The sequence below is a fragment of the Malaclemys terrapin genome, chromosome 1 (genome assembly GCF_027887155.1).
Source record: "Malaclemys terrapin pileata isolate rMalTer1 chromosome 1, rMalTer1.hap1, whole genome shotgun sequence".
In the NCBI taxonomy this organism is placed as follows: domain Eukaryota; kingdom Metazoa; phylum Chordata; order Testudines; family Emydidae; genus Malaclemys; species Malaclemys terrapin.
The window spans coordinates 305,108,190-305,129,620 of record NC_071505.1 but is presented as its reverse complement, the minus strand read 5'-3'; the positions used below and the strand labels follow the sequence as shown (position 1 = coordinate 305,129,620).

The 21,431-nt window shown below is 45.9% G+C and overlaps 1 protein-coding gene across 8 annotated transcripts in view; it reads left to right on the top strand.

Annotated features, from left to right (window-relative positions):
• FRY (FRY microtubule binding protein) overlaps positions 1–21,431 on the top strand; it is a 422,104-nt gene that overhangs the window by 167,713 nt on the left and 232,960 nt on the right. Inside the window, exon 2 of one of the 8 annotated variants that reach the window (XM_054015343.1) lies at positions 21,163–21,199. The exons of the other annotated variants lie outside the window; for them this stretch is intronic. The gene's annotated coding sequence lies outside the window, so the exon portion shown is untranslated. The remainder of the gene's footprint in view (positions 1–21,162; positions 21,200–21,431) is intronic. 8 annotated transcript variants of the gene reach the window in all.

The window sequence follows — 21,431 nt, the reverse complement described above, 5'->3', positions numbered from 1 at the left end:
TATGATATAAATTTCAATGAGGTTTCAAAATGTCAACAGTTCTCAAAAGCTAAAACATAAAAATCTGTAGTACAACAACCTGTATTTTACTTCCATGATAATAGTAGGTTTGTCTTTTAAGAATTATTTCACTTGACCTAATGTTATAATTCCTAATCTTCCAGATATGAGTAGCCCATATTATGCAACTAGCCTTCTGTACATTTAACCAGAAAGTGCATTTTATTTACCTTTTTATGATCTTGAATAGTCCAGTAATAGTTTTGCAGCACATATTTCAGCTGGAATAGGATCTCTTACAAATAATTAGGGACCTAGATTTCTAAGTAATTGGGAAACTTTTGTAGTGTCTTTATAACATTTTGTTATAGAACACTGTTTAGAACATTTAGAAAATCTGATTAGACCCCATATCTTTAGGATTCTAGAGATTCCTAAAGGTAGGGAATCCAGATTGTCTTGGCTCTGATGAAAAGCTGTGTCTTTTTATTTAGATTTATGAGGATTTGTTGTACATAGAAATATTTCTTCCCTCTGTAATATTGTGCAGATGGAAGATGGAGATACCTTACATAATTTTGTCAGAGGTAAAAGCCTGGGAAAGAATTTTAAGCACAGAATGGTAAAATGAAGCAAACTGTTTGGGGGAAGGACGACGATCCAGTTTACTTTTCTTTCCAGATCTCTCCAAATAAATCAGAGAGAGTAAAATAAAGGACTCAACCATGGTACAGGTCTGCTTGGGAAGAGGGAATGGCAGAGGCAGTTTGGTACCAAACAATCTTTACATTACCTGTAGTGAACACTTTTAAACATATAAAGACAAAATAATGCCATGAAATTGCTAGACAAGATAAGAGAAGCAACAACAAGATGGATTCTGAAGTTAAAAGGAGACTAGATACTGAGAAATACCTCTGTATTGAGGCCATTTATGTAGCCTTTGAACACTTGACCATGTGCTTTCATTTAATGTTACAGGAATAGACATAAGAACATAAGAATTACCATAGTGTGTCAGGACAATTGTCCATCTAGTCCATCTGTCTTCTGTCAGCAGCCAGTTCCAGATGCTTCAGAGGGAATGAACAGAACAAGGCAATTATTGAGTGATCCTTCCCCTCTTGTCCAGTCCAAGTTCTGGCAGTCAGAGGTTTAGGGTCACCCAGAGCATGGGGTTGTGTCCCTGACCATGTTGGCTAATAGCCATTGATGGACCTGTCCTCCATGAACTTATCTAATTCTTTTTTAACCCAGTTATACTTTTGGCTTTCACAATATCCCCTGACAATGAGTTCCACAGGTTGACTGTCGTGTGAAGAAGTATTTCCAGGGATTTATATAGTGTCATTATGATATTTTCTGTCTCATTATCTATCCGTTTCCTAACATTCTGTTAGCATTTTTGGCTGCCACTACACATTGAACAGATATTTTCAGCGTCAGTCAAAAAAGCGAAAATGCAGTGAAATAGAGACTTAATATAGTGTCTCTGTTTTTCCCCAGTTCACTTGTGTTAGGATTACTTGCATTTGCAGTGTGTTGATATGTTAATTTTTGTGTGTGAAGTGTATGTAAATGTTAATGGTAATCTTATTTCTTATTGGTTATGTAAAATTTTACTTGTGCTGTGGAAAACTGAGTCTAGAGTTTAAGAATTTTGTGGTGAACTGGAAGTTTGCTCTCTTCTACAGTGTTTTTCCTGAAAATATTGTTTAATTATGAAATGCTAGCAGTATTTCAATTAAGATTTCATATCTAATTAGTAGAGATAAAGCATATGGGGTATTGCTAGAAGAGGGTGACCAGGTGACACATATTTAAGCAGTCCTTTCTACAGACTCAACCCAGGTGACCCTGAAGTAATACTTACAAGATGGAAGAAACTGGGGAAAATGGCAAAAAAAATATTGGCATGCTGAGTGAGGGTTTATGCTCACCGTTTCTTGCTTGGGTTTATAATCTAGGGTAGCTGTTGGATATCCAGCTGCTTCCGAGTAGTCTGCCAAGCATGCTTTTAACAATTGCACTTCATAAGAAGGTTGCCTCTTTTTTTTTTTTTTAATGGGGAAGAGGTATGGACCTCATCAAGGCTGTCTGTGACTATGTCACCTCAAAAAGTACATTTACTGCATTGTTAAATAGAGGGTAGCGAGCGCCCTCCGTATCCTCTGTTCGTCCTCAGCGAACTTTTACAGAGGATTAAGAAGGCAGAGACACATGTTCAGTACCTCAGTCCACAGACCCAAAACGAGCTGATTCAACTTGTTGCCAGTAACATTCAAGAGGCCAACATAGCGCAGCTTAAAAAAGCAAAATATTATTCAGTTATTTTGGACTGTACTCCCGACATGTCACATGAAGAACAGATGTCTGTGGTGTTACGCTTTGTTGAATGCAACGGTGAAGATGGTGTCAATATTCATGAAGCGTTTATTGGTTTTCTTAATGTTCATGATACAACTGGCGAGGGCTTATTGGAAGCGTTTCTTGAAAAGGCAAACAACTTAGTAATAGACATTGCTGACATGAGAGGCCAAGCTTATGATAACGGCGCAAATATGAGAGGAAAGAATAAAGGAGTTCAAGCCCGCATGCTAGAAATAAATGACTGCCTTGTATGTACCATGTGGAGCTCACACTTGGAATCTTGTGATCTCAGACGCGGCAAAGTCATCGAAATATGCCGTTGACTTTTTCGGTCTGATTAACAGAATATACGTTATCTTTTCTTCTTCACCTTCACGTTGGGATATACTTCAAGAACATATGCCAATATCTGTTAAAGGGTTATCAGACACTCGTTGGGAGTCGAGAATTGATGCTGTGAAGCCATTGCGTTATCACCTTGAAGAATTGTGCAATGCTTTGTCATCTTTGCGAGAATATGCGCTCGAAAAGAAAGATGGTAATACAGCAACAGAAGCCGGTGCGCTTTTAGACCATGTTACTATGTGGCCTTTTGTTCTGACTGTGTACACTTGGTATGATATACTATTTCACGTCAATAAAACCAGCAAATTAATTCAGTCACCAAATGTGGCAATTGACGTACTGCAGGCAGAAGTCGGTGCTACAAAGAAGTTTTTGGAAGACTATCGAAATACAGGATATATCTCTGTGGTCACAAATGCACGTGAAATAGCAGAGCATATGGGTATTGAGCAGGTGTTTCCAGAAACCAGGGTGCGACGTAAGAAGAGAATGTTTGATTACGAATGTGCTGATGATTCGAGTCGTCTTTCTGCTGAAGAAAAATTCAAATCGCAGTTCATTCTTGTTCTCACTGATCAGGCCATATCTTCTGTTTCGTCACAATTCGACCAACTCGCGGAGTAGTATAAGTTGTTTGGATTTCTGTACAACGCTAACAGCCTGAAGCAGTGTCAGAGAGAAAATGAACTGGAGAATCACAGCAAAAATTTTTAAAGAAAAATGGGAGACATTGATGCCAACAAACTCATAATGGAATTGAATCGTTTTATTTATGTCATCGAGAAAGAGAGAGGACTTGTCACGGCAAACAATTTTTTAACGTACATATACAAGAACAGACTTCAGAGATATATCCGAATCTTTGCATTTGCATCAGAATTCTTCTGACCACACCAGTTACTGTCGCTGGTGCTGAAAGGAGCTTCAGCAGAATGAAACTGATCAAGAATATCCTGCACTCAACCATGACAGATGACAGGCTTTCTGCGCTTGCAGTTATCTTAATCGAAAACAAGATTGCCAGATCTCTGGACTATGATGCATTGATTAACCAATTTGCGGAGAACAAGGCTCGAAAGAAGCGCTTTGCGTAAATACGGAATACATGTACACTGTAGGCCTATGTATACCTAATATGAACCCTGTATATTGTATAAAATAAATACCGCATTCCAGTTTCTGCATTGTAAGGGGCCCCGCCCGGACATATGTTCGGAGGGGGCCACGTTCTTTGTTGCTACGGCCCTGTTAATAGGGCTACATCCTCACACCGTTTGGAAACTGCAGCTACTACAGACTATGGCACTTTGCCTATTAAATAGGATTTCACACAGAGTTCATTCTTTAAAGACGCCATCTATGCAGGCTTTTGACTCCTGAGGCTGTAAGCTCTCAGAGTGATGTGTGCTTAGGTCATGACTGCAGTGTTAATTTGACATATGAAGTCCTAAAGGTTTTGAGTCCTAGCTACTTGAGAAACTGCCTTTCTTTCTCTCTCTGATAAAGCAGCAGTTCTGATCATCTGAATATTTTGAGCTAAAGTGTCTCCTGGTTTAAATTGGAGTGGCCTGGGAGCAGGTCATTCTTCTTCGAGTGCTTGCTCATATCGATTCCAATTAGGTGTGCGCGCGTGCACGATCGTCGGAGAATTTTCTACCCTAGCAACACCCGGTGGGTCGGCTGTAGAGTGGCGCCTTCATGACACTGGATATATACCCCAGCCGACCCAGCGTCCCCTCAGTTCCTTCTTACCACCCGTGACGATCGTTGGAACTGTGGAGCGCGGCATAGCTGTTCTCCACTCTCCCTAGCTTTACTCGTTAGTTATTCTAGATGGTTGTTGTTATATTCTTTAGATTAGTAGTTTGTTGTTAATAAATAGTTGTAAATAGTTAGTGGGGGTTAAGGGGGCTATTTGTCCCTCCTTTCCCCCTGGCGCACAGCCGGGCTCATGCCCAAGGCTCCTGGCTTTAAGCCGTGCGCAGCCTGTGCTAAGCCTATGCCAACGGGAGACCCTCACGACTCTTGTCTGAAGTGCTTAGGGGAGTCTCACCAGACAGATAAGTGTAAAATCTGTAAGGCTTTCAGACCCAGGACCAAAAAGGAGCGGGACTTCAGACTCAAGCAGCTCCTTATGGAGATGGCACTTAGCCCAGATCCTCCTTCGGCACGCCAAGTCCCGGCACCTAGCGCCTCGGTGCGCAGCGCCCCAGTGGCACCCGCCGGTACTGCACCGCAAGCAGACGCAGATAGAGCCTCACGGCACCGTCCTCCCTTGGCACTGCGTCCGCCACAAGCGCCTCGGCGCCGTTCCCTGTCTCTGGGACATAAAAGACCCCGCACGACTCAGGACGCCGCTGTCCTACAGTCACCGGCTCCCCCAGCACCGGTGGTAGAGCCGCATCCGCCTTTGGAACACCAGAGCGCGCAGACATCCTCAACACCGTTGACTCTGGCACCGGGGGTAGGGCCGTTGAGTCTGGTGCGGACTGGTTCACCGTCTCGTTCTGTGGTGGAGCCCTGTCTCCCTTCTACTCTGGAGACCTTCGCAACAGCGAAAGACCTCATCGCCCTCACGGAGCCGGCGCCGTCGCAGCCCGCGGCACTGCCTGCCCTTTGGACCGTGCAATCCGTCGTACTCGTGGCCTAGGTCTTCTTCCTGGCACCGGTCTACGTCTCGGCACTGTCCTGAGCATCGGTACCGATTGGGATCCAGACGCAGTTCTTGGCACCGGTATGAGCGCCGCTCCCGTTCGAGAGGCCGCTCCCGGCACCGAGTTTACAGGCGGTCCTCGTCATCCCGATCCAGATCTGGATCTCGGTACCGGCATGGCCATCGGCACCGCTCTCGATCCTGGTACCGCTCATCGGCACCGCGCAGAGACCGCTCGCCTGTGGACCGGCACCGTACCGGGCCAAGCTGATGCAACCACGCTTGGCACCGCCCTGGCCCTCAAGATCGGCGTCTTGCTTGTCCGACGGGGCTTCCCGATCGGAGTACCCTGCTCAGGGTCAGGCTGCTGATGACTTGGGTCATTGGCAGGAAGGGGCAGAGGACCCTACACAGGACCCTGCGCATTGGTCTTTCTGGACCCCGTGGGCGTATCACTAAGCGCAAGGGGCTCCACCAGCGGCCTCTCGCTCGGCACAATCTGAGCCCAGAGTTCCGGAGGCCACCATCTCCCGTCCTCCCCCAGGGGGCATGGAGGCTCCTGTGCCAACACCAGCACAGGCCCCAGACCCCGGGGCAGGAGATCCTTCACATCAGGGACCCGTAGAGCCGGACCCTCATTTGGATCCCTTACCCCCTGAGGCATCCTCCTCATCTTCCCCGGATGAGGCAGTGGCGGGCACAACAGCTTCTGGCCCACCCCCAATAGATCTCCATGCCCACCAAGACCTATTACGTAGGGTGGCACGCAACATGGACCTGCTGGCAGAGGAGATAGTGGAGGTACAAGACCCGGTGGTGAGCATCCTGTTGGCTGATGCCCCATCCCGGGTGGCATTACCGCTAATTCGTATGATTCAGGCTAACGCCAATACCATATGGCAAACCCCTGCCTCCATCCCACCCACTGCCAGAGGTGTAGAGAGGAAGTACTTTGTCCCCTCCAAGTACCATGAGTACCTATATAAGTACCCTCCACTGTGTTCACTAGTCGTGTCCTCAGTGAATGCAAGAGAGTGCCATGGTCAGCAAGCGGCAGCGCCCAAATCGAAGGACACCAAATGCTTCGATTTGTTCGGGCGTAAAGTTTACTCAGCAGGGGGTCTGCAGCTCAGAGCCGCGAACCATCAGGTGCTCTTGAGCCGTTACAGTTACAACTCATGGAACTCCATGGGTAAATTCAAAAAGTTGGTTCCCCAGGACTCGAGAGAGGCGTTCGGGGCCTTAGTGGAGGAAGGTAAAAAGGTGGCTAGGACCTCCTTGCAGGCCTCCCTAGACATAGCGGACTCAGCCGCCAGAATACTAGCATCTGGAATAGCCATGCGACGCGGCTCCTGGCTCCAGGTTTCGGGGTTACCGCCAGAACTGCAGCAGACACTGCAGGATCTGCCGTTCGAGGGACAGGGATTGTTCTCGGACAAGACGGACTCTCGTTTGCAGAGCCTCAAGGACTCTAGAACCATCATGCACTCCCTGGGGATGCATGTCCCAGGACCCCAGCACAGGCCCTTTAGGCCCCAGCCACAAAGGTTCTACCCTCCCCCTCGTCCGAGACAGGACTTCCTCAGAAGGCGGGGACGAGGTGGTAGACGGAGGTTAACCGGCCCCCAACCGGGTCAGAACCAAGGCCCTCCTAGACCACCTTCAAGCCCTAGGCAAAATTTTTGAAGGTGCGCTCAAGGACGGCGTACTAGCCACTACCCAGGATCCATTTCCTTTATTTCAGGATCGCCTCTCCTGTTTCCACCGTGCTTGGTCCCTTATAACCTTGGACCGTTGGGTCCTTCGCACGGTGGAAAGGGGATACGCTCTCCAGTTTTCTTCATTCCCCCCCCCACCCCCTCTCCCCGTCCCTCTTCAGGGACCCTTCTCACAAGCATCTCCTTATCCAGGAGGTTTTTGGGCTCCTCTCTATGGGGGCCATAGAGGAGGTTCCGTCGAAGTTAAGGGGCAGGGGGTTTTACTCCCGCTACTTCCTGATCCCCAAAGCAAAAGGGGGTCTGCGACCCATTTTAGATTTACGCAGACTCAGCAAATTCATAGTGAAGTTGAAGTTCCGCATGGTCTCCTTGGGGACCATCATCCCTTCCCTGGATCCTGGGGACTGGTAGGCCACCCTCGACATGAAGGATGCATATTTTCATATAGCAATTTACCCCCCGCACAGGCGCTTCCTGCGGTTTGTAGTAAACAAGGTGCACTACCAATTTGCCGTCCTTCTCTTCGGCTTGTCTGCGGCTCCGAGAGTCTTCACCAAATGTATGGCTGTCGTGGCAGCATACCTTCGTCATCAAAGGATACAGGTGTTCCCGTATCTAGATGACTGGCTGGTGCGCGGCCGCACCAGAGAGCAGGTTCATGTTCACGTTCAGATAATACTACGAACATTCCGCAAGTTAGGCATTCTGCTCAACGAAGAAAAGTCCACTCTGGAGCCAGCCCAGAGAATAGAGTTTATCGGGGCAGTCTTAGACTCCACACTCGCCAGAGCTCTTCTACCAGACGCTCGGTTCCACGCCATCACAAACATCATCCATGGACTCCAGGTCTTCCCGATCACCACGATAAGGACGTGTCTTGGCCTGTTGGGACACATGGCCTCTTGCACTTACGTAACCAGGCATGCCAGACTTCGGCTTCGCCCACTTCAGGCCTGGGTATCATCGGTGTACTGTCCTTATCTGGGCAACCTGAGCATGGTGGTCACGGTTCCGAACCCGGTTTTGACCTCTTTCAACTGGTGGCTGGATCACAAGGCGGTTTGCGCAGGAGTGACATTCCACGCCCTGCAACCCTCCCTGCACCTGGTCACAGACGCTTCATCTCTAGGTTGGGGCGCTCACCTCAGGGAACACCATACCCAGGGCCTGTGGACCGCATCCCAACTGGCTCTGCACATCAATGTTCGAGAGCTGATGACGGTGCGCCTAACCTGTCAGGCGTTTCTTGGTCTCCTACATGGCCGTTGCGTGTCAGTCCTCACAGACAACACCACAGCCATGTACTACATCAACAAGCAAGGAGGGGCCCGGTCGTCTCTCCTATGCCAAGAGGCCATTCACCTGTGGGAGTTCTGCGTTGCCCACTCGATACATCTCATGGCATCGTTCCTCCCTGGAGTCCAGAACACTCTAGTGGACAGTCTCAGCAGATCCTTCCAGACACATGAGTGGTTGATTCGCCCAGATATCATCCATTCCATCTTCCAGAGGTGGGGATTTCCCCAGGTCGACCTGTTCGCTTCACAAGCCAACAGGAAGTGCCACGTGTTCTGCTCCCTCCAAGGGCGATCTCCGGGCTCCCTGTCGGACGCTTTCCTCCTATCATGGAGAGACCAGCTGTTCTATGCTTTCCCTCCATTCCCACTGGTCCACAGAGTACTGCTCAAGCTACGCAGAGACAAGGCATGTATGATTCTAGTCGCTCCAGCTTGGCCAAGAAAGCACTGGTACACCACGCTTCTGGAGCTATCGGTACAAACTCTGATCACGCTTCCCTTGTGCCCAGACTTGATCTCTCAGGACTACGGCCGACTCTGTCACCCCGACCTGCAATCACTCCACCTTACGGCGTGGATGCTCCATGGCTGAATCGGGCAGAGCTGCGATGCTCACATCCTATGCAACAGATTCTGCTGGGAAGTAGGAAGCCCTCTACACGGACCACTTACTTAGCCAAGTGGAAGCGTTTCTCCTGTTGGTGCGAGCGGCGAGCCACGCCCCCCTTGCAGGCGTCAATTCCACTTATACTTGAATATCTCCTATCCCTAAAACAGCAGGGCTTGGCGATATCTTCGGCCAGGGTTCACCTGGCCGCTATATCGCCATTCCACCCAGGAGAACACACTTCCTCGGTGTTCTCTAACCCAATGGTTGTCAGATTCCTCAAGGGCTTAGACCATCTATACCCATAGCAATGTCAACCGATTCCGGCGTGGGATCTTAACCTGGTTCTCTCCAAGCTCACAGGGCCCCCGTTCGAGCCATTGGCTACCTGCTCACTCCTTTACCTATCTTGGAAGACAGCCTTCCTTGTAGCCATCACTTCAGCAAGGCGTGTTTCTGAAATCAGGGCGCTCACGTCTGAGCCTCCATACACAGTCTTTCATAAAGACAAGGTGCAGCTTCGCCCCCACCCTGCCTTTCTTCCCAAGGTGGTATCAGCTTTTCATGTCAACCAGGATATATTTCTCCCAGTCTTCCATCCTAAGCCGCACGCCACACGCCAAGACCAGCGTATGCACTCCTTGGACGTACGCAGGGCCCTTGCTTTCTATATTGAGTGTACGAAGCCGTTTAGGAAGACGATGCAACTCTTCGTTACAGTGGCCGACCGGATGAATTTAGCTCCAGGTTCGATCCTGCCCACCGATGACCGGGATCTGTTGGTGTTACATAGCTACACAGCTGGCAATCACATGGGCCTCAAATGCTTTGGTGGATATAAACTAAATATATAACCCAAACACTTTAATGCCAGAAATTGATCCAGTTGGCACTTGATTTGCAAAGAGACCACATCCCTTTGGGATTTACAATGATGAATATTATGAATAAATAGCAACATTTTTTTTCTGAATTAGCCGTCTTAAGTTTATTGTAGGGAGCGATTTGCAAATGAACCTATCTTAGAAGCACAAGTCCTATTTATCCATTTGCATTGGTCCTTATTTAGATAATAGCTTTTTTCTCTATTTTATCTTGAAGAATATCTCAGATATGAGCTCTGAAATAAAGACAGGGGTAAAATTAAAGATATATTGATAAGATTTTTCCCAGATATTTTTCGTTGTACATAAAGAGGTGTGAATGGGAGAGACTTTTTTATTATTTTATTTTTGTTTGTATGTATTTTTCTCTCACTAGTTTTCCCATATCTGTTTGTATCCATCTGCTGCCTTTTGTCATATATGTAAGGCCTTAGTTTGTAGAGGGGAGAGTCTGTACTCTGCCTAGGGAGTTGTGGGGGGTTCCTAAGGTGACTTTAAGTCACATTTGCATCCTCCTAATTCTGAACTGCTCCAGGTGCTGCAGAGGTCCCAGCATAGCTTAGACACTCCTGGAGGGCTGCCTATGTGACAGTAGCCTCTCCCCAGTTTACAGGGGCATCTGTAGTGCCCAAAATCTCCATGGCACATAGCACTGCATCTCTGGCTCCTGGCATTTGCAACAAACCCCTCCCAGTCCCACCCCAGCATGACTTTTACAGTGAGTTTGTGTGGGGTCCTCAGAAGACAGTAGGCTGTCTTCCTCGGCTCCTGTGTCAAAATAATTCTTCTCTAGTTAGACCCAGTCATAGGGGCTGGAGCTGGGGTGAAAATCTCATCCTAGATTCTTACAAATATGAATCATCTTTTTGTTATATATGTGCCTAGCACAATGGGGTCCTGACTCTAAGGCTTGGAGGTGCTACTGTGGTACAAAAATTAATAATAATTTTGTTTTACAGTAGCACTTGGGCTTTCCCAATCTCAGTAAAGACCCCCTTTGTGCTCGGTGTTGTACAAATAGGAATTAAAATCCAGACCCAACCTCAAATATCTTACAGTCTAGATTTACCAGAAGAAGACTCTCGGTTCATGGGCTGTTCCATTTGGCCACACTATTCTCCCTTGGAGGCAGGGCCAGCAATTACGTTGATCTGGGCAGAGGCATGACAGGAAGATTACATTGAGACTGAAGCTTTGTAGGCCTAATAACCAGAGTGAACAACAACCCCATTGTTCTAACCCATTCATATTCCAAAGCAGCCCCCTCTCCCACTGTTGACACAGGTTTTGTACTGCCATTGAGTTGTCCCTTGCCTTGCATGTATGTGTAACGCCAACATACCCTGATTGTCGGTGGGCGGGATTGAATCTGGAACCTCTAGAGTTAAATACATGAGTCTCTACTGCATGAGCTAAAAACCACACTACTCTTAGCCAAGACTGTAGCAGACTCATCAATCTCTAGGTGGGCTAGGTGCCTCTAGAGGGAGACAGAGTGCCCCACCAAGCAGGCATGGGTTACATATGCACACTATCCTTCCATGGTAGTTAATGTGACTCACAAACGTGCATATGCTGCATAAGGTGTCATCTTTAAGTAGAACGTGCTACATGCATTAGCATGTTCCTGGATTCCTCCACCTGGTGTCTGAGCACATCCTTTGTCCCACAGGCACCAAAACGTGTGCTTTGATACTGAACAGGGACTTCTATTATTTATGTGGTGAATGGTGGGGTATAGAATATGTTGTTGTTGTTATTTATTATTTGTGTTAAGGTAGCGCCTAGCGGGCTCAATCAGAATTGAGTTCCCATTATGACAGGCTCTGTAGAAATGCAGAGTATGAGACAGTCCCTGTCCCAAAGAGCTCAGAATCTAAATGAACAAGACAGAGAACATTTAATAAACTGACAACATACAAGCCAAAATTTGGTAGTTCCTTTTTTTGGTAAAATACGTAAAATTTTGGATTTACCCAGAACCTCAGATGTTCACATGAGGCTCCCATTGAACTCAATGGAACTGCAAACACATGCTAGGGCAGAATAGTTTATACTATATTGGAAACACTACTGTCTGAAGTATCCAGTGAACTAGATACTACCCACTGATGCCATAGGGGAAAGAAGGCATAGGCTGCCCCGTCCCCATCACAAAAGCAGCAGGGTAGTTTATTTATCTAGTGCTCAAGACAGCACTGGGTGGTCGACCCTACCACAAATCACAGTGATCTTACAACTGGGGTGGAAGGGGCTTATCGATATGCTGCCATCAGCAGCAAACAGTGGAAGGGGATACACAGTAGTGTTTCTTTTTAGAACAGTGGCACAGTGCACTCCACAGTGCTTCCCTTAGTTACCCCATAAAATCTGGGGCAGCAGAACTCCAGCAGTAGAGGATACAAGGGGCAGTGCCATTTCTCTGTCTTTCTACACTGACCATAGCAAGATTCAGCTTCAGCCAATTATGTTTTGACTTTTTGACCACTGAAGCAGGCTTTGATCATCATGAGGACAATCTTCCTATTCAATATGTTTTATAGACACAAAGCAAATGTAGAAATATCCATCGTTAAGACCTTAGCAAGACTTGACACCTTTTGTTTTTAGATGTTGATCTTTCTTTGTGCTTTAACTAGAAAGGATTTTGTTTAGAATTGCAGGGCATCCTCTTTACCTTGTTTTGATCCGCAAAGTTTAACAGGGTTCTTAATAAATACATTACATTCACAAACACATGGCTAATTATTTAGTCATTTATATATAATATAAATGGCTTTAAAATATTGAAGTGTTGTATGAATCTAAGTCAAATATATTTGACAGCAGAATTAATTTTAAAAAATGCTTTCCAGTTTATAAAATCATATTCAGTTAAGTGTATGATAGAACTTTTTTTACCGGCAATTTTCTCTAATAATTTATTGTTTTTAAACAGTTATTGAACCTCCCCTGTAATGAACTTTAACCATATTTCCTGGACACCGTTTTTTCCAGTTGATTGCACTTATATGTATATTTGTGATTGTTTATTTTGAAATCCTTTTCTTTGCATCGCTTCACATCCAAAACCGTAATTTGGCACTTTGTGTTCATTACCTTGATCATTTTTCCTGCACTGGTAGTCTTATAATTAGTTTAGAATTAGGGAGGCAGGGAGGTCATTTTGCTCTTTCAAATTATAAAATGTATTATCTCAAGTAACATACAAAGAATAGAAATGGCATAAAAAATTAATTTTCATCTTTATGCCTGTTGATCACTTTGGGTGATAATTTATTCTGTATTACTCCATATTTACATATCTGTTTTTATTCTCAGCATTAGCAGGCCTGTCTTCAAACTGCTTTCTACAGTATTTGTGTAGTTGTAGACAATGAAGAAGTGTAATAAATTAAGGCATTGACAGTGGTTAGCTAACCATTAATTTAGCTGCTTGTGAACTTCCATTTTGCTTTTCTACAGCAATCCTTCTGAAGCGAGTCTCTTATAGGACTTCAAATTCAAGAACTCTGTCTTGACACTGAACGCAGAAGGGAGTCTGAGTCCCTTGACAACTAGGGCTGGTAGGGTATCCATGCATTCTGCCAATAAAAAGCTGACAGCATAAATGTATAAGGCCTTTGAAATGAAAAACTGATAGTGCTGGTGCGACTAACTGTAATTCTGATTAAACAATTTATTTCTTTATTTGTATTACAGTAGTGCCTGGAGGCCCCAGTCAGGAATTAGGGGGGAAAAGGGCACTGTGCTAGAAGTTCTACAAACATAGTAAAAAGACAGTCCCTGCCCCAGAGAGTTTACAGTCTGACTTACCTCAACATGAGACAGGAGTAGTAGACGAGCAAACTGGTGGGGGCAGGAAGAGGGAGCATGAGGTAAAAATAACATGAGCATGTTTTTGTAAAGACTAGACGTGTGCACAAAGTACTGTCTGCCTGTTGTCTGGGTACACCGCAACAAGGACAGGCAACTTATTATGGGTTTTAATCAGGCTGCAACTTTATTATATAGATGCCTGGGACTACCTGGCAGATAAAGTGTTCTGTGCAGGCAAATCCATGCTTATTCAAATCAATTCTCCGGGGCTTCCACCAGCCCCCCTTTGTTTCCATCCAGGTCCCCCAGCCGAGCCATGGCTTGGACCTTACCATCCACCATCCTCATAAGAGGGTTAAGGAGAGCTATGAGAACTGGGTTGGGGTTGGCTCCCAGCCGTACCAATCATAGGAGTCCCCAACCCCCTCCCTTCTGTTCCATTATCCCGTACCTCCTTTTAAGTCCTTTACCAGGGCATTTATCTGGTCACTGGCTACCCTCCCTGTGGAGTACATGCTCTGAACATCCGCCACAAGGAGGCGCCAGCAATTTGCTTGGCTGCCTCCCCCCCCAACCCCGCCGGGTTTCCAGACATCTCCAAATGGCCTCTTGGCTAGCAGCCCTACTGGGGGAAAAGAACCCATTGTCCCATGTGTGATCCTCAAGGGGCACCAGCAGCTGCATTGTCCTTGACCCAGTACTGCAACAACTGCCCTCAACAGAGGGCCGCATAAGCGACCAATTCTCAGGATCCTGGAATTGACAACACTCCTTAAAAGAAAACAAAATAAACAACTTGACGCTGGAGCCAAAAATCTCCATTCTGCCGACCACATCACATTCCAAGGTTCCAGAGAGCCAGTGGCATCTGCTCAGGTTCCCTGCTAGCCCCTGGTGCAAGCTTACAAAATCTGTCAAACTGGAAACGAGACAAGGCGTCTGCTATGCCATCATCCATGTCCGGCATGTGCTTTGAAGAAAAACAGATGTTGAAGGTTAAGCATTGTAGAACAAACGCCCTTACCAACTTCATAACCCTGTGCAATCTGGAAGTTTGGTGATTGATAACCTGTACCACTGCCATGTTGTCGCACCAGAAGCACACCCTTTTATTACCCAGCTCCGATCCCCAAATCACCACCGCAACTAAAATGGGGAAAAATTCCAAGAAGGTCATGTCACGCACAACCCTGTTTTATGTCCAGGCGGCGGGCCATTTTTGTGCACACCATTTGCCTTGATAAAACACCCCAAAACCTGTGCCCCCTGCCACATCTGAGTGGATTTTTAACCCCCTTTGTAATAACCATTCCTCCCTCCACAATGATATCCCATTAAATCAACTCAGAAAACTTTCCCACACCCCCAAGTTTTCCTTCATCTCTCTAGTGACTGGTATGTAACGGTGTGGCCTGGCTATGCCAGCCATTGCCGCTGCCAGCTGGGCACAAAATGTCTGCCAACGGGCCACAACCCTGCAAGCAAAGTTCAGGTGCCCCGAAATAAATTGCAGTTCCCGCAGCCTGAGTTTTCTAGCCCCCAGTGCTCTCTGGAGCAACCCTGATAGCTCCTGAAGCTTATGCTGAGGGAGCCAAGATACGCCCTCCCTGGTGTCCAGCTCAATGCCCACGTAGGTCAATGTAGTGGAAGGGCCTTCTGTTTTCTCCTCCGCTAGAGGTACCCCCAACTCTTTAGCCAGGGCCTGAAATGTGTCCAACAGGTGAACACAGTCATTTGACCCAGCTCGCCCTGCGAACAAAATCATCCAAGTAATGCACCCCTTCGTTTAGTCCCGCTGTCCGCACCACTGCCCAGTGCAACATTGTACTGAATTTCTCAAAAGCTGCACAGGATACTGAACAGCCCATGGGCATAGCCTTTTCATTAACAGAGCCACCTTGTGGGTATGACAGGTGATGAATTAATCGGTATGTCCCTGGGGTCTTCTTGGGGACCAACCCCAGGAGGGAAACTCTCAAATGTGCTATAGGCAATTGATTAACTGGCCCAGTTATCCTGCCCTCCTTTGATTCTTGTGCAATCTTTTTTTGAACAATATGTCCCATCCCAGTTACTGACTGAAATTTTTTTGACATCAAATGAATTCTATTTCTCACAACAGGGATCCGAAATCCTGCTGTAAACCCCTCCCACAAATATGCCCCATCTGCCCTGTTAGGGTAATCTCATATGGGAACCCTTAACACATCTGGCCTAACTGGCGTTGGAGCCCGTGCCCATTCCGCCACCTGTCCCCACCACTGTCTGTGTGAACTCCTGGCGCTCTTGGTGTCATCCACTCCAACCACAGTGTGTGATGAGGTATGTCCCACCTTATCCCAGTTTGCGTTGCTGCCTTTAATTGAAACTGCTCATCATAATTAAACCAGGAAAACCATGCCCCTAAACATATTGTGTGCCCGCCTAATTATATTCATATACTTAACCAAGGCAGGGCTCCTCTCTGGGTAGGCCTGTACTATCCACACCCGCATAGATGAGGAAGGCAGCTTCCCAGTTTTCCCATGTTCTAGGCACCCTTGGGCAGCTCGCTGTTTTGCTTCCCTTGCCCATGTTTACTGTCTGTCAACACCTCCCTGTGCAATAGGGATAATATATCCACGTATTCGCCTCTAAGGATTTTATATTTAGTTGTACTGAGTAGGTGAACTCCCATCGGGTCAGCCACCCCGGCATAACCATACTCAGGACTGCATGGAGGGAGTTCCGCAGAGCCCTGCTCCCCCACAGACTCCCTCAGGATTCTCTACTCTGTCCCATGAGGATACCTGCCCTGATGGCCGATGTGTTCCCATGTGCCCAGGGGCTTCGTTCCCAACATGGGCTTTGCTACCCTTGCCGGGGGCCTGCCCCTGTCCTGCTGCCCAAACTTGAGCCCATACTGGGCCTGCCCTGTCGCCCTGTGCAGACCCTGCACACCTAGTTGCCTGAAGCTGCTGTAGTAAATGCAAATTAATTTGCAGCAGCTGTGTAATACCATCAGTGCCCTCACTGAAAGTGCCACCCCTAGGTGGGTCTGCCTAGGCTTCTGGACCTCCCACTCCTGGGCCCAGAGTATTTACTACCCCGATAGCCTCACTCCTGTCCCCCGCAGGTGAACCCACTGAGGGACTGGTTGAGCACCGTTCTGCACCTGGCTGTGGCCCCTGCAACTGCCACCCCTTGCCAGGCTGGAAGGCCGGATACCACCTCTGCCATCCATGTCCCCATCCTCTGTGTGGTTCAGATCACACTCACCCCTGTGATCAGAATTACTGACATCCCTTGTGTTCGGTGGAAGAGAACTTCCTGGTTCTAGGTGACCTTGTGTCCTTTGGAAGCGTTGTAATGCTGTGGAGAAAACCTCAGAAACCACTTCACTGAGTATTTGCTGCACAGCTCCGCTGACTACCCCATTAATCCACACAGCCTGCCCACCTGCATGTGTAAACGCTTCCCCTCGGTCATTTCCCTCCCTCAGTTCATGAGGCTGCCCTAGGTTATGCCTTGGGTTATTAAACACACCACCCTGGGCATTAGCAGCCCCGGTACTTATGAACATACCCTGTCCCTGCTGCAATACTGTCTCCCTTGGATCCCCTTCCAGCCCTTGGCTCCATTGGGACTGCCTTGTGCTGCAGCTGCTGCCTGCTTGTCCCCTTTCCAGACAAGGTACAGGCACCTGAGCAGCAAACTGCTCTCTGGTACATGAAATAGTTAAATTCCCTTGCCTCCCCTTCCCTTCCCTCTTCCAGTGCACCTTGATTGTTTTGGATGCTGAGAGCCTGAAGCCAGGCTGTCTCCTGACTACAGTAGACATTGAGCTTTACTCACCCCCCATGTGTCCTACTTGCAATTTTTCTCTGCCTGCCCTTCCCTGCCTCCGGGGCCGGGGGGGAAACAGCCCCCTGTTTTCCTGAGCTCACCCTTCTCTGTGCCCCTGGAGCCATGCTGCTTAAAAAATCCTGATTGCTGCTTCCCGGGAGACATGCTGGCTTCCTTGCCCCACCCAGGTTTCATACCTTTATGCACATTCCTGAGGGGGGGGGATGAGGGTGAGTCACTGCTGCAAAGCTGACCACCGAGCATCTTTTTTACAGCAGTTTTTGACCTCCTCTTCCCTCCCCCCCGCAAAAAAGCAGAGCTGCCATTCTTTGGCTAAGCCCCAGACAAAATCGGGCCCACTTTAGTTTTGGTGCAGTCATTATCAGGCTGTTAGTGTTCTATAGGCATCACAGCAAAAATGAGTTAAGGAGATATTTGAAAGAAGATAAGGTAGCAGGTTTTTGAGGGTAGAAGCTCTGTTATCTGGTCGTGTTTTGTGCAGATTAGAACAATATCACGTATATTTTACATTCAGCCACTATGCACTCTTTTCTCTTTTGTACAGGCTAAAATACCAACAGATCGAAACATCACTGCTTTGTCCTCTCATATAATGGCACATTATAACAATTTAAGTTTTTTACATTTAAGTCATCATAAATGGCTTGAAAATATAAGAGCCTGGAGTCCCCTATTTATTTACAGAGTAGGCACATTACACAGGCCGCAACTATTATCGAATATATATTATTTTGTAAACAGTTTTTATACCTTGCCTCTACTCCAGCTATCAGTTCAGTGTATGGAGGCCCAAAGGAAGAAATTAAGGTAACGTTGTTTGAGTGAAGTGACACTTAATGGAACCTTGTAAAGTGCATTTTTGCCCTTTATCAAAAAATTTGATCAATGAAAAATGTAAATGTTTTCCTTGAAAGCATATCCTTTAAGATGCTATATTTCTTCCACCATGAGTCTGTAGCCATCTGTGCTCATGCTGCATGATTCAAGAATGTATTTCTTAATTGTGATTATTATTAGGGGTGTCAATAAATCACAGTTAACTCAAGCGATTAACGCAAAACAAATTAACTAGATTAAATAAAGTCACAATTAATCACAGTTTTAATTGTACTTTTAAACAATAATAGAATACGAATTGAAATTTATTATATGTATTTTTGGATGCTTTTCTACATTTTCAAATATATGATTTCAATTACAACACAAAATACAAAGTGTACAATGCTCACTTTATATTTTTTTTATTACAAATATGTGCACTGTAAAAAAAGATAAAAGAAATAGTATTTTTCAGTTCACTTCATACAAGTACTGTAGTGCAATCTCTTTATCGTGAAAATGCAACTTACAAATGTAGAATGTTTTTTTACTTAAGTGCACTCAGAAACAAACGATGTAAAACTTTAGAGCCTACAAGTCCACTCACTTCTACTTCTTGTTCAGCCAATTGCTAAGACAAACAAGTTTATTACCTTTACAGCAGATAATGCTGCCCGCTTTTTATTTACAATCTCACCTGAACGTGAGAACATGCATTCGCATGGCACTGTTGTAGCCAGCGATTCAAGGTATTTACCTGCTAGATACGCTAAACATTTGTATGCCCCTTCATTCTTCAACCACCATTCCAGAAGACATGCTTCCATGCTGACGACACCGATTACAAAAAAATGTGTTAATTAAATATGTGACTTAATTCCTTGGGGAAAAATTGTATGTTTCCTACTCCACAGTTTTCCCCACATTCTGCCATATATTTCGTGTTATGGCAGTCTCGGATGACAAACCAGCGTATGTTCAATTTAAGAACACTTTCACTGTAGATTTGACAGAACGCAAGGAAGGTACCAATATGAGATTTCTAAAGACAGCTACAGCACTTGACCCAAGGTTTAAGAGTCTGAAGTGCCTTCCAAAATCGAAGCGGGACAAGGTATGGAATATGCTGTCAGAAATCTTAAAAAAGCAACAGTCCAATGTGGAAACTACAGAAACTGAACCACCAAAAAAGAAAATCAATCTTCAGTTGGTGGCTTCTGACTCAGATGATGAAAATGAAGGTCTGCACTGCTTTGGATCATTATCAGGCAGAATCCGCCTGTTCTGTTTATTCAGAACAAAAGCATTGCGGAGAAAACATATCTAAAAAACAATAAATAGCTTACGTGCATGTCTAGCTTAGTAGGTGTCACCCATCTTTCCTGTGGAAACCCTGGAAGGTTTCAGAGGACTTCAAGTCCTCTCAGAAGGCCTGTCTCTCTGGATCACAGTCTCATGTCAGTTCTTGGATTGGGGGAGAATGACCTCTCTTCCTACATCAGCATGGTCACTTAATGTAGATGTCAGTTTATTGTTTGTCAGGCCTCTTGAACTAGGTCAAATTAGTATATGCAATTTCCGTCAGGACATGAGTCTTCTCCAGATTAGTTAGTTGCCTGAGGATTTGCATTAATTATCTCTTAGTGATTATTAGTTTATACAGGAAACTCTTTAAATCCCTAGCCCATAAAAATATATATCGCATTTCTAAAGTTGATACAATAGTCTTTAGATATTCCATGTGTCCATAGTATCTATCACATCCCCTAGGTTCCCCGCCCCTTCAGCAGCCAGCAGCTCAGCCAGACCTCCCAGCTGCAGAGCTTTTCTGAGGGAAATTGCAAACTTTATTTCAAATTTTTAGACTAACACATGGGTTCGGTAATTTGTCTGTGTAATTCCCAGCTGTGCTCCAGGGCTGCATTTGATTTTTGGGGAAATTGTCTTCTGCTCCACCCCCTTTACTGAGTGTCTCATTGGGGAGCTTGGCCAGCTCTGTGGGCAGGACACAGTTTCCCTCACAGCCCCATTGGGTGGGGTCGTCTTTGCTTTCTTCCTTCCATGAGGCAGATAGGACTGGAACAGAACAGGCTCCAGGGCAAGCAGCCCCTCTCCCCTCATCTCTACATGAGGAGTGAACCCGGAAGGGCAGTGTGCCAGATGGACGGTCGCTCCTGCATCCCTGTAGCATGCACCAGCAGCCATGCCTCTGATGGTGGAGGTCAGCCACTTCCTCCGCACCCCCCTTTGCTTCTCTGCAGGTCTTGGCTGGAGGGCATCACACACTGCCAACACCAGAGAGTGTGGTAAAGGGCTTTTAGACCCACCGCCCTCCCTCCACAGCCCCTCCCTATAGAATAGATTTTGCATGTGTATTTGGTGGTCAAACTTGAGGTGATTTCGATAAACTCTTCTTAAAATATGAGATTTAGAATAAATAGTTGAATCGTGTTTTTAAAAGTGTTCTAATGCTTCTTTTTACGTACATCCTATCTCAAAAGCAGCTTGTCCTAGAAACTTCAGTAACGTTTATCTAAAAATTCTTGATGCGAACTAGAGTACGTGGCAAACTTTACATTGGAAAAAGGCATATCAAAGAAGTTTTCATTGGTGAACTAGGAATGTCAGACTCCTCTGCTAGGCTGCTTGTAGTGGACTTTTAAAGAGGGGCAAATGTATGGTGAAGATCTCAGCTTTCATTTTAAAAAAAGGTGTCTCACTCAGTTTTGACATTCAGATTTGAATAAAGTTATAAAGTACTACTACTTGTATGTTATTTTTGAGAGACTTCCTTTATTTACAGGATATGGAAGAAACACCGAGACAGTAAGAAGTTCTTAGTGAGTCATTGTTACTGAAACTGTTACATTGTTCATTCTTGCATTGCACACCTAGTGGGTTCAAGAATAGTTTCTAATATAGTAATCTTGTTTCTCTCTCAAATACGTTTGCAGTTTACGCCACTTTTGCTTAGCATGAATACTGAATATTAATTTGACACTTTGGCATGTTTGATCAATTTTTTCTGATCCTTCAATCACTTAAAATTAATTATTCTCATGGATAGAACTT